The sequence below is a fragment of the Nicotiana attenuata genome, unplaced genomic scaffold (genome assembly GCF_001879085.1).
Source record: "Nicotiana attenuata strain UT unplaced genomic scaffold, NIATTr2, whole genome shotgun sequence".
Taxonomy (NCBI): domain Eukaryota; kingdom Viridiplantae; phylum Streptophyta; class Magnoliopsida; order Solanales; family Solanaceae; genus Nicotiana; species Nicotiana attenuata.
In genome coordinates this window covers 200779-210466 of record NW_017670665.1, presented here as the reverse complement: position 1 = coordinate 210466, position 9688 = coordinate 200779, and the positions used below count along the sequence as shown (strand labels likewise).

The window sequence follows — 9688 nt, the reverse complement described above, 5'->3', positions numbered from 1 at the left end:
CTCAATGTTGAAACCTGCAAATTTACAGCAGCAACAACTATAGATCAGATATTCCAAATCAGTTATGAATGCACTGATTTGCTATACCCTAAAAGTTTGGTATCCCGAACAAACATTCTCACAAGTGTAATAACATCACACAAACCCGCTCGCTAACTCAAATAATCAAGATAACATCAAATATCAACAATCAACATAATGCGTCGAAACACGTTCTGATCACGCAGTATCCCAGTGAAGCACGCATAAAAGTCCAAATTAATATACGAACCTATCGAAATCGTCAAAATATCAATTCGAGGTTGTTTACCAACAAATAATCATCGTGGTCAAATCTACCCTCATTTTAACTCAAAAATCACATTTTATAAAAATTTTACACACAAGCTTTTCCGAAACACGTCACGAAGCATACATGCAAGTCATATAATATCAAATGAAGCAACGACAGATCTTAAAACGCAAAAAAATTAGCTAGGACTCAAAACGGCGTTTCACTTTGGAAAACTATATGAAAGTTGAAGGTGGAAATTCAAGTAGTCAGTGGATGAAAAACAGGAAAAAGCCAGGGATATTGGTAATCAACAAAAATGAATAAATATCTATTTTATTCAACTGTGCTTAACCTCTATTTTTGAAGCATTTAAATTATTACTATTTTTTTCTCCACTTTATAACAGTTTTGTCTTTGCGTCTGCTCGCAAATTTCTGTATATATATATCCTTTCTACCAAATTATCTCATAGTTGCTCTTATTTTTAATGAAAGGACAAACTTAGTTTCAATTTTTCATTAATAGTTTAAAAGTACCCTCACGTTCGTATCCTGTTAATGATGAAGGATAGAACTAAAAAAATTCCTGCCAATGCGACCGTATAATATTTGAGCAACAGTGTAAACAACAACAGAATTGGTAAATATCAATTAATATAAAAATAATTTAGTGTATTATCACATGTTTAAACGCAATTTATTTGAAAACACTATGTAATACACGTAATACCAAAAATAACTGCTAAGTATATTGGATAAAGCAGAAGTGTAATTATCAATTTGGAGTAATAATATACTGTGATTATTAGTAATTATATAGTTAATTAAAAATATTAGAATGAATTAAAAAGTTACCATTAAAAGCGAAAAAGATGCAAAACCATATACATGAAAATAGGCGGATTTTAGGCCCCTGTTTCCTCAACTAAACTTTTACACATGACTTTACAACTTCTCAGCCCCCCTACGACAGTTTGAACACAATTTCACATGGAGGAAGAGAAGAAACTCGCTAGACATAATAGGATCAACATGCGGAAGCAGAAACGCCAGAAAAATATTTCAGCCGATAATGGTATGAACTTATATCCTGTTTTTTCACGATTTGCTTTACTGCTTCTTCAAAAATCTGTGTTCAATGGTTCAAATACGCCATATCTCCTAACTACTAATCTTTTGTATATGATTTTCGTTGGGATAACTGCTTTTCATTCCCAGTAAAATCCTCAGAATCAGATAAACATTAAATTGTGTGCATCGCGTTGTATATTACCTTTATTGGTTAGTATTGTTATCTATTGTATACCTTCACTGTTTGAATCATGGGATCAGTTTCTCTATGCAATCAACGAAGCTGGCGATCCATCATGTAATACTTAAGCTTGTAATGAGTCATTGTCTTGCTTCTTCGATATATAAGCATAAACGTCAATTAGGATACTTTTCTGTTGTAGATTGCTTCTTCGATATATACACATACACGACAAATATTGTTTCTCATGCTTATTTGCTTTCACAATTATCTTTTGCAATTAGGATAGCTTTCTGTTGTTTCTCATGCTTATTTGCTTTCACAATTATCTTTTGCAATTAGGATAGCTTTCTGTTGTAGAGAAATTATAATGATACTTAAAAAATATGTATTCAAGGGTTCCAAATACGACATAAGTCGTAAGTAGTATTATGTTATATATGATTTTCCTTTAGCTAATATCGTTTGTGTCACAGTAAAGTCCTCACACTAATTTAAACCTGAAATTGTGCACATCGCGTTGTATATTAAATGTATTGGTTAGTATTGTTATGTTTTGTATACCTTCAGTGTTTGGAACATGTGATCAGTTTCTCTATGCATTCAAGGAAGGTAGCGATCCATCATGTAGATTATTTTTTAAATTTGTTGATGAGATTTTAAAATGTATTATCGAATAGGAAATGATGATTGTTTAGTGTACGCATCCGTTTTTCTTCTTTTTTCTTATCATCTGTCTTTGTACATTGATGTAGTACCCAATGTTGCTCTAATATCATATTTGTTATATTTATTTCCAGTTTTTTAAACTTAGATAAGTTGTATGTTTTATGGTTTATAGAGTTTATTTGTCCTGCTACTATCACAGGAGATGGATTTGGAAAAGAAAAGGCAACACAACCTTTAAAAGACATAACAAACCGTCAACATTTCCCACGATTAAATTTAAACCTTTAGAGAGATGTGCACACGCTTCATCGTCTCAATCTCAGTCACAATATCCAAATTTACCTCGCCAGCAACATTCTCAATTTGGTTTGTCAACTTCAAATGTGGAGACAAATTTTCTTCTACCTGATTTAAATGAGTTACCCCTACTGCCAGGTTGTTATTATAAATAAAAATTGTAATATAACATGAACCGTTTATTTATACTAACAACATTTTATTATGATTTATTATTAGAACTTGACGATGTCAATATTGATGGGGATGTAGAAGGTATGTTCTTCATAAATAAATTATTTTGCTATTAATTTACACAAATAAAGTAATTTTATACTAATATTTAAATTAATGGTATCGTGATTAATTACTTTACGTAATAATACGTGGAAAAAATCGAAGAAATTAATGATGCAACTGAAGATGAAGAAGACTATGAAGGTATGTGTATCTTAACCCAAACAATGATTCATTCATGTCCCCCTTTTCAATTTTCATAGCTAATATAATATGATTTTAATACTATTTAGATCCTGATGTTGGATATGGAAATATTGACAATGAAGGTATGCATATTTTTTTTAAAAATATGTATATACAATAACTAGGCTTACCACGCCTTTACGTTAATCTTACATTTGCTTATTTTATTCATAGAGTATTGGGATATAGGCGATCCTACATATGAATGTGAACATTGTGGTGCTTACTTCTGGTACGAAGAAAGAATCAACAAGAAAATCAAAGCAAAAAAACCAGAGTTCTCTTTGTGTTGTAATCATGGAAAGATAGTCTTACCAAAGCCAAAAGAACCTCCCATTGTTAAAACAATTATTATTCGGATCAGGTAACAATAAAATCTACTTTTACCATACTTCAATAGTATCTTCAATATAGAATAATTTTATTCACCACAAATAATGTTATTAGGTCAAAAAGTAAGCATTTCAGAGATATATATTAGAAGTTATAACTCAATGTTTTCAATTTACCTCAATGGAGGAAAAGTTGATGCTTCTGTCAACCAAACAAAGGGGCAAGAACATTCAAATTATCTGGACAAAACTATCATCAAATCGGGAGTTTATTGCCTCCTGAAGGATCCACTCCCAAGTTTGCCCAATTATATATATACGACAGAAAACGAAGGTTCGAATAGAATCCATGCACTAAGGTTAGTATTTAATTATTACAAATTTATATATGCATGAATAATCTAACAAATACATAAGTTAGACCAAATTTACAAAACCTATGTTTATGCAGTCGTGGTGATAGAAATAAACCAACTTCATGCTGAAATTGTTCAAGATCTAAACAAATGCTTCATGAGCAGAATGTTTTGACAAGTCATTTAGAATGGCGAGAGACAATTTCAGGAAGATAGTCAGTCCAATGTTAGACTAAGATTGATAGAAAACGTAACTATTGATGGAAGAAGATACACTTACCAACAATTTCAGAGTTGCTGCTTTGGTAGTGGGAGATTTTGATGTCTCTGGATGTGACCGAGACATCATCGTTGAAACACAGTCTGGACATCTACAAAGGATAAATGAGTTGAATGCTGCCTATTTAGGTCTTCAGTATCCTTTATTGTTTCCATTAGGTTAGGTGAAGATGGTTATAGGGAAGACATTCCTTTAAATGGAAATGACGAATCAAGTGGAGGAAGGAATTTTGTTAGCATGCGTGAATATTTCGCATACAAAATTCAAGAAAGGAATGGCGAATTACCAACAATTGTGAACTCAAGACGATTATTTCAACAATTCTTGGTCGATGGATTTACAATGGTTGAATCCTCTAGGTTGAAGTATATGAGAACTCATCAAAAACAATTGCGAGCTCATATGTATAAAGGATTAGAAGATGCAGTTTTACATGGAGAGATAAATCCTTCTTCTCAAGGTAAAAGAGTAATTCTTTCATCTAGCTTCACAGGGGGTGCAAGATACATGATTCAAAATTATCAAGACGCTATGGCAATCTGCAAGTGGGCTGGATATCCAAATCTATTCATCACGTTTACTTGCAACCCAAAGTGGCCTGAAATAAGTAGATTTGTAAAAAGCAAGGGCTTGCAACCAGAAGATCGCCCAGACATTTTATCTAGGGTGTTCAAAATCAAATTGGATCGTTTAATAAAGGATTTGAAAGAGAAACAAATTTTTGGATCAGTTAAATCAGGTATATATTTAATCTATTTTAATAAATTCTTATCATATTTGTAATATAATTTAATAAAGCATTTTGCCTTATATATAAATTACAACTAATTACCCCAATTGCAAATTATTATTTTTTGCAGTGATATATACTATAGAATTCCAAAAGCGTGGGTCGCCTCATGCACACATATTGCTCTTTCTTTATAATAAATATCCAAATATTGGAGATATAGATCAAATAATTTCAGCAGAAATACCAGATGAGTCGGTCGATCCGTATTATTATATGGCCGTGAAGAATTTTATGATGCATGGCCCGTGCGGTTCTGCTAGAAAATCCTCTCCTTGCATGCGTAATGGTAGATGTACAAAACACTTTCCAAAGAAGTTTGTAGAAAATACCACAATCGATGAAGATGGATATCCTGTATATAAAAGAAAGGACAATGGTAGAACTATCCAGAAAGAAGGAATTGAATTGGATAACAGGTACGTGGTGCCACACAATAGATATTTATTGTTGAAGTATGGTGCACATATAAATGTTGAATGGTGCAATCAATCTCGGTCAATCAAGTACTTATTTAAGTACGTTAATAAGGGTCATGATCGTGTGACAGCAGCTTTTTCTCAAAGTGTGCATGAGGAAGACTCATCGGCTATTGATGAAATAAAAATGTATTATGATTGTCGATACATATCACCGTGTGAAGCTTCTTGGAGAATTTTTAAATTTCCAATTCAGCATAGAGAACCTTCAGTAGAAAGACTTTCCTTTCATCTACCAAATGAACAAACAGTTATTTTCTCTGATGATGATCCAATTGATGATGTTGCCAATAGACCAAGTGTAAAGGAATCAAAGTTTTTAAGCTGGTTTGAGGCAAATAATACATATGAAGAAGCAAGAGAATTAACTTATGCAGAATTTCCTCTTAAGTTTGTGTGGAATAAAAAACTAAAAAAGTGGGAAAAAAGAAGAAATTCTGTATTTTCAATAGGGAGAATATTCTTTGTACCCCCTGGAAGTGGAGAGCAATATTACCTTCGAATGTTGTTGAATGTCATTAAAGGACCTAAGTGTTATGAGGATTTACGCAGAATCAACAATCAAGACCATTTAACTTTTAGAGATGCATGTTATGCACTTGGTTTATTAGATGATGACAAAGAGTATGTAGATGCCATAAAGGAGGAAAGTAATTGGGGAATGCCATCATATCTAAGGCAATTATTTGGTATGTTACTATTATCCAATTCAATGTCACGACCAGAATGTGTTTGGGAGGCAACATGGATTTTATTATCAGATGATATTTTACATGAAGAAAGAAGAATATTGGATAATCCAGGTATACAATTCGACTTTCTTCTTAACATTTCAATAGTATAAAATTGTTAAAATATTTTTACATTTTTTTTCATGCAAAATTAAATGTTACTCTATTATACGATTTACATTTACGCTTGCAACTTATGAGCTAACATAATCTAGGTATCCTTCCAATGAAGTAAAGTAACATTAATTTGCTTTTGCTATTTCTAAGAAATCATTTTGCTCTTATCTTTATATGACTTATGCCAACTATATATTGTTATGATTAATTAATTAATTATATACTTTTATTTTTTTAGAGGCTGAGATAACAAACGATGAACTAAAGAATTGTTGTCTACAAAAGTTGAAAAATTTGTTGAAAGGTTGCGGAAGAACTTTATACGATTTCCAACAATGCCAAGACCGGTTTTCAATGAAGAAGAAGTTGACAACACCAATAGACTAATATGTGAAGAACTGCGTTATAATAGGTGCTCTTTGTCTAAGGAATATGAACAATTATTGGTTAAATTGACAAGTGAGCAAAAGTTAGTCTATGACAGAATTATCAAATCAGTTCATGAGGATAAAGGTGGATTTTTCTTTTTATATGGTCATGGAGGAACCGGGAAGACATTTATTTGGAGGACTTTGTCATCTGCCATCAGATGTAAAGGAGATATTGTGTTAACAGTTGCATCAAGTGGAATTGCTCTCTTTTGTTACCAGGAGGTCGGACAGCTCATTCTAGATTTGCAATCCCACTCAATGCAACTGAAGATTCAACATGTAATATCAAACAAGGTACTCCTTTATCAAAATTAATTGTGAAGACAAAGTTAATTATTTGGGATGAAGCACCGATGATGCATAGATATTGTTTTGAAGCTCTAGACAGAACTCTAAGAGATATTAAAGATCCATCCAATTTAGATCGTCCATTTGGAGGAAAAACTGTTGTTCTTGGTGGTGACTTTAGACAAATACTTCCAGTCATTCCAAAAGGTACTAGACAAGATATTGTTAATGCTACCCTTAATTCTTCATATTTGTGGAATCACTGTCAAGACTTAAAGCTAACAAAAAATATGAGGTTGGAAGGAAATCAGGTGGATTCACATTTTAATGAGCTAAGACAATTTTCTGATTGGATTTTAGCAATAGGTGATGGTATGATTGGAAATTCTGTTGATGGTATCGATAAAGTTCACATCCCTGATGATCTTATCATCAATAATTGTGACGATCCAATTTGTGCGATTGTGAAAAGTACATATCCGGATTTTTTAAGTCATTGCAGTGATATAACATACCTGCAACAAAGAGGAATTCTTGCTCCCACTCTTGACATGGTTGAATCAATCAATGAATACATGGTTTCGGTAAACAATAGTCAACCAAAAACTTTTTTTAGTTCCGATACAATTTGCATGTCAAACGATGCTTTTACAGGTTTGGAACACGTACATACACCTGAATTTCTAAACACTATTAAGTGTTCTGGAATTCCAAATCATGTTATCACTTTGAAGGTTGGTGTCCCAGTGATGTTATTGAGAAATATAGACCCATCTTCAGGGCTATGTAATGGAACAAGATTAATCATCACTAGACTGGGAAATCGGGTTATTGAAGCAAAAATTTTATCGAGAAATATGGCTGGACAAAAGGTCTTCATTCCGAGAATGTCATTAACTCCATCTGATGCAAGAATACCTTTTAAGTTCCAACGAAGACAATTTCCAATAGTTGTATCATTTGCAATGACGATAAACAAAAGTCAAGGACAATATTTATCGCATGTTGGGTTATATTTGAAAAAATCGATCTTCACACATGGCCAGCTTTACGTTGCTCTATCACGGGTTACAAAAAGAAAGGGATTAAAGATTTTGGTTTATGACGATGATGGAGAAATTTCAAAGGAAGCAATAAATGTGGTTTACAAAGAGGTTTTCCGTAATTTACTTGGAGAATGAAAGGATATCTGATACCTTTTTGCAAAATTTTGGTTCTGATGCTTCTGTCTTTGCTAAACCATATTGTAAATAAACTTCAAAAACAATAGTTGACGACTTCATTAGGTATGCTTAACTGCGATCATTTGTTTTTTTTTTAAATTGTATATTAGTTTTAAAGCAAATTGATTATATTACTGCTAACAACATGTTGGTGTTTGCAGTTGCTGCCGTCAAAGTTATTAATAGTCGATCATATGCCGGAAACATACTTGCAATTCAAGCATGTCATTTATCTGCCTCGACTATGCATCTGACTTCAATTTAAACGTAAGTTTCTGCCTCTCATTTTAAAATCTTATTATTAATTAGTTGTGATTTCCGAAATTAGCAGCTTTCATTTCTCTGTCCTTTGGATGATACAACATTGTATTCTCCACAGAAAGCATTTCAGCAATTCTTATTATCTAAGAAGAGCAATTGTAATTGTAACAGCCAACAATCATCTTGGACAGCATGGGATCCATCGAAAACTCATCCGTTTGTGCACCAATTTTGCTTAACTTACCAAACTCATCGAGGGAACCAAGCACAAACAACAAATCCAGGCCTTTAAGTAGACCTTCTGTTATTGTACTCTACATGAAGTAAAAGTGCATCAAGTTTTTAATCCCTTGAGTAAGAGCACAACATTTGCTAATTTTTTCATTTTTATTTCTGTAACTTTCTTATCTTCCAAATTGTTCATGTACCTATGTGCAGTGTATAACAGGAAGCACTTTCCATGCGCTTTTTGTCCTGATCGACCAGAACGTTGGTTTGCAGACGCCGTGGATATGGGAGCGACCATCAATGACTCGGTTCCTTTCTGAGGTTTGTAACACTCAATCTTAACTTTATAAAATTTATCGTAGTAACCTGACTTTAGAGTGCATAAACTTCATATTATGCAAAACACCTGAGTTTGAGACTTTTTTGGTACCTATACGTATTATGACTATGATGCTTTGGCTTCAACTTCATTCAGATTTAGTAGTACCACCTTCAATTTTGACATTGTTTTTCCTGATTGGTCTTTTTGGGGTTGGTAAACATTCTTATCTTTTCAAGTTCAAAGCCAATGTCATGTTGAAATATTAGGTAGAATTTTTTGTTAGTATATTACAAATGGTTCTTTATTATGGTACTACTGCAGGCCAGAACTAAACATAAAGCCATGGGATATCTTGAAAAAATATTTGCAGCAAAGCAATGAGATGATTAAGTGGACAGAAACGGAGCCTTATGCTTATTGGAAAGGGAATGCATTATTATGCCAATCAAGACGTGACCTGTTGACGTGCAATGTCTCTAACAATCAGGACTGGAACGCGCGAATTTATGACATGGTAAGTCTCATCCTTCAGTTTCTTCACACTTAGGTGCTGTGGAATCCTCTTGATAGATGCAAGCACTAGGTTTACAATAAAAGGGTTGCCCCGTGCACAAAGCTGTCGCTAAGTGCAAGGTCCAGGGAAAGGCCAGACTATATTGCGTCTGTTGTACAAAGTCTTACCCTGCATTTCAGCAAGAAGTTGTTTCCATGGAGACAAGTCTTACCTCGCAAACTTTAGGCCAGACTATATTGCGTCTATTGTACAGTCTTACCCTGCATTTCAGCAAGAAGTTATTTCCATGGAGACAAGTCTTACTTCGCAAACTTTAGGTTCACAATGCTGAAAATTTAAACATCATTTCATAATTTGCAATTTTTGATATGCTGATATTAGCC

General features: G+C 33.2%; 1 long non-coding RNA gene and 1 pseudogene across 1 annotated transcript; both read left to right on the top strand.

Moving 5' to 3' along the window:
- Positions 1-1270: 1270 nt before the first annotated feature.
- Positions 1271-3280, top strand: LOC109242048. Its single transcript, XR_002070347.1, has 6 exons — positions 1271-1348; positions 2394-2629; positions 2711-2746; positions 2873-2911; positions 3001-3036; positions 3130-3280. It is a non-coding gene; the product is annotated as an uncharacterized LOC109242048 (long non-coding RNA).
- A 667-nt stretch (positions 3281-3947) lies between these two features.
- On the top strand, positions 3948-9439 carry LOC109242046 (annotated as a pseudogene).
- The last annotated feature ends 249 nt before the right edge of the window (positions 9440-9688 follow it).